The sequence below is a fragment of the Rhipicephalus sanguineus genome, chromosome 6 (assembly GCF_013339695.2).
Source record: "Rhipicephalus sanguineus isolate Rsan-2018 chromosome 6, BIME_Rsan_1.4, whole genome shotgun sequence".
NCBI classification, from domain to species: Eukaryota; Metazoa; Arthropoda; class Arachnida; order Ixodida; family Ixodidae; genus Rhipicephalus; species Rhipicephalus sanguineus.
Window position 1 is genome coordinate 92,543,438 of NC_051181.1, and position 7,691 is coordinate 92,551,128.

The following is a 7,691-nucleotide window of genomic DNA, read 5'->3' on the forward strand; positions in this document are numbered from 1 at the left end:
ATTATTGTCTGTTAGTTCTCATTAATATTGTGTATAACAAAGAAAACGAGCCCTTGAAATTAACACTTCTTTCCTTCATTCATAGCGAGGGTCTCGTTCTTGCAGACTTGATGCTTTCAGGTGGTATGCGAGGGATTATTGGTCAGCTGCCAGCTCGTAATAAGTTCACGTGCTCCGTGACGCCATCAGGCAGAAAAAGAGTGTTCCACACTCGCCGTCATGGCTACTGGCGGCGCTGACTGACGCTCCCACGTTTAAATGCACACATATACCCTATAAAGTGGACGGGGGGATGGCCGCCGCGGTAGCTCAGTTGGTAGAGCATCGGACGCGTTATTCGAAGGTCGCAGGCTCGGTCCCTGCCCGCGGCAAGCTATCTTTTCGTCCACTTTTCTTTCCTCACAATTACCTTACATTTATTACTAAAAACATCCCCTATACTTTCCTTGGCATTATTGTCTGTTAGTTCTCATTAATATTGTGTATAACAAAGAAAACGAGCCCTTGAAATTAACACTTCTTTCCTTCATTCATAGCGAGGGTCTCGTTCTGGCAGACTTGATGCTTTCAGGTAGTATGCGAGGGATTATTGGTCAGCTGCCAGCTCGTAATAAGTTCACGTGCTCCGTGACGCCATCAGGCAGAAAAAGAGTGTTCCACACTCGCCGTCATGGCTACTGGCGGCGCTGACTGACGCTCCCACGTTTAAGTGCACACATATACCCTATAAAGTGGACGGGGGGATGGCCGCCGCGGTAGCTCAGTTGGTAGAGCATCGGACGCGTTATTCGAAGGTCGCAGGTTCGGTCCCTGCCCGCGGCAAGCTATCTTTTCGTCCACTTTTCTTTCTTCACAAATACCTGACATTTATTACTAAAAACATCCCCTATACTTTCCTTGGCATTATTGTCTGTTAGTTCTCATTAATATTGTGTATAACAAAGAAAACGAGCCCTTGAAATTAACACTTCATTCCTTCATTCATAGCGAGGGTCTCGTTCTGGCAGACTTGATGCTTTCAGGTAGTATGCGAGGGATTATTGGTCAGCTGCCAGCTCGTAATAAGTTCACGTGCTCCGTGACGCCATCAGGCAGAAAAAGAGTGTTCCACACTCGCCGTCATGGCTACTGGCGGCGCTGACTGACGCTCCCACGTTTAAATGCACACATATACCCTATAAAGTGGACGGGGGGATGGCCGCCGCGGTAGCTCAGTTGGTAGAGCATCGGACGCGTTATTCGAAGGTCGCAGGTTCGGTCCCTGCCCGCGGCAAGCTATCTTTTCGTCCACTTTTCTTTCCTCACAATTACCTTACATTTATTACTAAAAACATCCCCTATACTTTCCTTGGCATTATTGTCTGTTAGTTCTCATTAACATTGTGTATAACAAAGAAAACGAGCCCTTGAAATTAACACTTCTTTCCTATATATATATATATATATATATATATATATATATATATATATATATATATATATATATGTTTCCACACCGTTCGCAGGAAATTTACCGGCCTGTCTTTAAAGAATATCTGGCACTTGCTATCGATTTTTCCAGCTTCTGACGAAACTGCGAACTTTATTCAGGGGATATTCCGCGGCGAAGCTAATCGAAGATCGAACACCTCAAAGCTTGAGGTTCCTCAGGGGCGGTTGAAGCAACACTCACTCATTCAGCTTTCCTGCGGTGTAGTTGTAACGAGGCCCACCCTGAAGGAAGTCCACTAATGAGCGATGTAAGGGTTTTATTTTCTGTGTTAACTACGATGCACAGAGTTACCAACTTTCCGCAGGCCAAATTGCTCGGGGCGGAGGAGTAATCGGTGGTAATTACGCGTCTCACTGTCGCCACTCTGCCGGAAAACGAGGAGATGAAATATTCAGAGGATCGGTTTCCTGCACGGAGCATTTGCTTCAATTACGTGTTACTTTGTCACTTGCAAAAAAACGGCGCATGTGTCACACACTACTAAACGGAAATCCTTCCGCGCAATTCCGGAATTTAGGGAATGGAATTTTTTTGCAGTGTTTTAAAATTGTGTTACCGGCCACAAAAATTTTTGAATGGCTTGAGAATTAGATTCTGCATACTCTAATTCACAGCTGAGCCTCAGTATAGGGTAATTATGATGACAGGTAGCACGAGTTCTTGCTTCCATGCGGGCAAAGAGAAATACAAGATTTCAAGCACGACATTTACATTTTTATTTCTACATGTTCATGTTTTTTGCCGATAATCTGCGATCTTCAAAAAGCCTAATTTTTAATCTGAAGGTGGTTAAAAGTACTATTTGTTGGATAGAAGAACAGGAGAAAGTGCCTCAGACAGGCTGGCCGACGTTTCGATAGCAAGACCTATATTTGTCAATGGCGCCTTGTCACCCTTGCCGTGTTAATTTTAAGGGGTTTAGTGTTAACGTCATGTCCAGTGGTGGCACGTGTCGCTGTTGGTAATCGCCGTCTGGAATGATAAAAAACTATAGAGCCGATGAGTATGGCCCTTTTCACTTTTGAAGGAAGGTTGTGACCGGACTCGGAAATCGCATCGCGGAGACGAGGTAAGCTAAAAACGAAAAAAATGCCCCCACCTCCCCGAAGGGAATCGTGAGGCATTCGGCGTAGTAATTTTAATGGTGTAAATCAATGACGAGACGAGGATTTGTACCGCAACCATTTATTTACACATTCATCAGCACCTGTTTGTGCTGTCATTGTACCTGACGGCCATAATCTCAGCATAGTGGTCTACAGTTCTTGCTAGGGGTACCGTTGCCGTCAGACATTCGCCTTCACCGACTTCTGCCATCGCCTTGAGAAGCGTCCAGCCAGCGAACGGTCGAGTGTGAGGCGTGCGCTTCACTCCATTTATATATACGTGAGCGAGCGGACAGGAGAGTGGGGCGCCGGGAGGAGAGAGAGCGAACGGTGAGAGAAGGAGCGGCGAAGCACTGCACCTACCCTCTCCTACACTCTCTCCACACACGCGGGAGCTCCGCCGAGCTCCCGCGATGCGAGCGCCCTCACACGCCAGAGCGCGCTCCTCCTCTCCACTCACTCTCCGCTACTCCGCGCGCACCACCTGCTCCGGTTGCTAGGGGCGCGGATAAGCGCGCGCGCCCGCAGCTGTTTCTATGGGAGAGGGAGTGAGAGCGGAGAGATAACACCTGCCGGCGCGCGGACACCGACAGATGCCTGACATGCCCCGACTAAGAAATGCATTCGCATTTCAAAAAAGAACGATAATGAGGAAAGGTGCAGCAAAGCGACAACCACCAAACGGACGATGAAGCAAAGAGCCCAGCTCGAAACAAACTTGAAAACACAAATCTTATAAGCGCACATAAAACGAGGACCGAAGATTTAAAGGGACGCTGAAGCATTTTTTAAAAGATATGACTTTGGAGTGTAAAATCATAATTTGATCCCTGCTGAACAGGGTTGCCAATGGTGGCTACTTTTCGCCAAATTGGCGAATTTGAGAGGCCCGTGGCGATCTAAAATTATGAGTGGCGACATGGCGAATTTTTGGCGATTTTCAGCTTAGGTCTCCACTGAGTTATGCATCCTAAGCTCAGTGCCTTCCCAACGAATGAGCGGCACTATTCTCTGTATTTTTCTGGGCTTTGAGGTGCACATTGCGCGCCGTTCTGTATGTACGTCCTGTAACTCGTGTGTATCTCCTCAATTAATCTAGATGCTTCTAACTCAATTCATCTAGATTCATCTAGATCGATGCTTCAGAGCTTCGCTAAAATTTCGCTTCTGAAGGGGATGGATGACGGGTTGGTCGTGTGTTCCGGCCATTTGTACCGCCAAAGCTCCAACTGTTCTGAATAGTTTGGCGACTTATTCACTGCTGCAGTATCCCCTAATCGAGCTCGTCTAGCGAAGATTGGCGGATACGCGGGTGTTCGTGCAATAAAAAATTATTTATTCAGGCATTTTCTACTGTTCTCGGTGAGCGTGTGCAATGAAAACAATTGCTATATAACATTTTACAACGTCTACCTGTTCAATTATAACGCACTGGATTGACGCGGGTACATATAAGTGATTATATATGAAAGGGACAGTGGCGCCCGGTATCACATTAGTTCACACTGAAAGGCATAAGACTCACTAATGAACGATACCTGTAAGAATTCTGTCTTGCTACTTTCAATAAACCTGTTAATCCTTTTTTTCATATGAGGGGATGTAAATCTGTCTACAAACAACGCCTTCGCTGCTTTCGCCTAAGGTGTACCACACTTTTACCTTTGAAACGAGCGGACAGGGATGGAAGGATATCATGAGCGTTTTATCCTTTCATACTTGCGCCTCCGCGCACATCTTGCGGCTAGTCGGAGAACCAGGTGCACCAAGCACTCCCATGGTGAAGGGGCGATGCGCCTGGCATTGAGAAATGTCAATATACTTCAAGGGCTTTGAATGGCACTGTAGTCTACGGGGCTATACATCAGTGGAAATTCTTATTACTAGGATATGCCGTACATATCTAGAATGGCGACTTTTTTGGCGAAATTCGTAAAAAAATGGCGACTTTTGGCGACTTTCTGCTCGTCGTTTGGCGACATTTACTCGAAAGTCAGTGGCAACCCTGCTGCTGAAGTCGAAAACCAATGTAAGAGTTCACAGAAGTGAACGCAAATAACATTGCTTGGCAAAAAGCAGCGGCTGCAGCCACAAGGCTTCTTGAGATGCTGAGCGAACGCGGTGACGTCATTGTCAGTATGCTACATCACCGGCACACTTAGCACTGTTAAAGCATGGCCTTCGGGATTAGTTCCACCATCGCGCGCAGCCGAAACTCGCCACGGAGGCCAGGTTTGAAGATACGACAGTGCTGCGCGGCTCCGCCAAAGCTACCGACGATGACGTAGTTCTGGCCACGCCCACACTTTCGGCGCGTTCGCGTGGGCGGACCAAGACGAACTTTTCTTTCGCGTATTTTAAGGCTCCTGCTGCCACAATGGCGAAAAAAATTGCGCCATCGTAGACAATAATGTTGGTCCTTGTTAACAAAAAAGTTTTACCCAATTCTAAAACCACTTCAGCTTCCCTTTAAGAACTTGACAGAACCAGCGCTTAAATCTTAAATCTTCGGTCCTCGTTTAAGTGCGCTTATAAGCTTTGTGCTTTAACATGAATGTTCACCAACTAGCCCATCTTACCGTCTTGTTGCAAAACTTGGAAAACCGGCAGAGCTATGATCCCGCCAAGGCTTCAGAAGATGGAGTCGTTCCTTCATTTCCTAAATAACCGCATCTGAATAGCAAGGACCAGGTGAAGGCAACTACAAAAGAAAACAAAAGGGCGGCGTTCTTTTGCAACACAAGATAAGGACTGTACGCAGTACTCGGAAGAGCATCTGAAGGACACGTCTTTAAGGTTTAAAGCCATTGGCAGACACATGCATCGAGCGTCGACGTAGGTGCCCCGCAAAGGGAAATGGCCTCAAAAGTTAGGCGGCATGCTCGCTAAGGAAAAGAAAAAAGAATGAAAAAGAACTTATAACAACCGGAATAAGAAGCGCAGAAGAAATTGCTGGGGTAGCACGTGCTTTGACAACGCGCGGCTAGATGTGGTCTTAGAAACAGGGAAAGAGTAAGGGGAACAGTGGTTCAATAATATCTGGGGTTTAACGTCCCAAAACCACGATATGATTATGAGAGACGCCGTAGTGGAGGGCTCCGGAAATTTAGACCACCTGGGGTTCTTTAACGTGCACCTAAATCTAAGTACACGGGCCTCAAACATTTTCGCCTCCATCGAAAATGCAGCCGCCACGGCCGGGATTCGATCCCGCGACCTTCGGGTCAGCAGCCGAGCGCCATAACCACTAGACCACCGTGGCGGGGCCTCTAGAAAATAACTACATAACAGTAGTACATACATACATACATACATACATACATACATACATACATACATACATACATACATACATACATACATACATACATCCTCGGTTCCCACTCGAACCGAGGTTTTTTTATTATTGATTTTTCTCTATTTCGAATTTCCGCGCATAGAACACCCTGAAGTTTACCTCACAACCCACGACGTCGAAGCTAACACCAAAATATTTGCGACACAAGCTCTTTACGGCTATTGCGTTAAAAAAGTGCTTCCCTCAAGAGCCCAAGAGCAGTGCATGGCTGACACACAACCCGCTGCTTATATAGACTGGACGCAGAACGGCGCCGAGAAGGTCACGCGAGCTCGAATATCGGACGACAACTGTGTATTTGTGACCTTGTGAGAACTGAAAACGACAGATACACCAAATGCCCTGCCAGACTGAGGACTTGCTCATTCAACTATCAGCGGCTCCTGCCTGACCGACAGCGGTCGTCATCCCTGGACGCAAACTGTCTACCACCGTCCGGGAGAACACGGTGAGGCAATTTTACGGCTCGCAGTTCGCGAGACGTCGTCTTTGCTTCTCAAAGGGACAGAACATTGCAATCCTAGCATTACAACAGCCTAGAACTGCTGTCACGAATCGAGACAGAGGAGAAGGGAGCAGGAAAGAATGGCAATAAAACGCCTAACATGAAAAAAAACATTAAAAGAGAAAACTTCCACCCGTGTAATGCTTCCACCCATGCATAGCGTTTGCAAAGGGACATCAAATCAGAGAATCTCGTTTGACAAGTTTGTGGTCGCTAGGAATAATAAACTTTGACATTCAGGTGACAGCAGTCTTACGAGCGGCTATTCGGAGTGTTATTTCGTCTCGTGCTATGACAACAGTTTCATCACGACAGCGAAATCCATCGTTTCAGCAAGAAATCATTTGCTATTCCAATGAGAAAACCATCATTGGTAATCACTGTAAGAACTACTTAGCCAATTTTGTATACCAACGGGGAAGGAAGCAAGAATAGTTGCGCGTTTTTTTGGCCATTCTTAGAAATTATAGGCCGCAATGATTGAAGTTTCTTAGAAGGTCAATATTAAGAGGAGAACAAAGGAGAGGTGCACACAAAACAGAAGCCCATGGGAAGATAGATGCATCGAGTGATGTGACACCGTTGATCAGGGAATCATCAGTACTCATATCATACTACAGTTGTGGTGCATAGTACTGAACGCATGCAATTCCTTTTTTATGTGTTTCTGCCGAATAGCTGTTATGTTCAAGGCTTGCCGTGTGTCGTAAATAGAAAATAATCATAATCATGACCCGGCATGCGCTGTCTGCGTCCTCTTATTCATCGTGGTCTTTTTTTCTTCTTCTGCTGCACTCCCATAACACGTGCACCGATATGTCTGGCGTGGGATGCAATAACTCTGATGGTCGAGAGAACGACTACACAGAGTTATTCCATAAAGACAGACAGACAGACAGACAGACAGACAGACAGACAGACAGACAGACAGACAGATAGATAGATAGATAGATAGATAGATAGATAGATAGATAGATAGATAGATAGATAGATAGATAGATAGATAGATAGATAGATAGATAGATAGATAGACAGACAGACAGACAGACAGACAGACAGACAGACAGACAGACAGACAGACAGATAGATAGATAGATAGATAGATAGATAGATAGATAGATAGATAGATAGATAGATAGATAGATAGATAGATAGATAGATAGATAGATAGATAGATAGACAGACAGACAGACAGACAGACAGACAGACAGACAGACAGATAGATAGATA

The 7,691-nt window shown here is 45.8% G+C and overlaps 1 non-coding gene across 1 annotated transcript; it reads right to left on the reverse strand.

Moving 5' to 3' along the window:
• Positions 1-5,787: 5,787 nt before the first annotated feature.
• Trnas-gcu (transfer RNA serine (anticodon GCU)) lies at positions 5,788-5,860 on the reverse strand. The gene has a single exon. It is a non-coding gene; the product is annotated as a tRNA-Ser (tRNA).
• Positions 5,861-7,691: the final 1,831 nt, after the last annotated feature.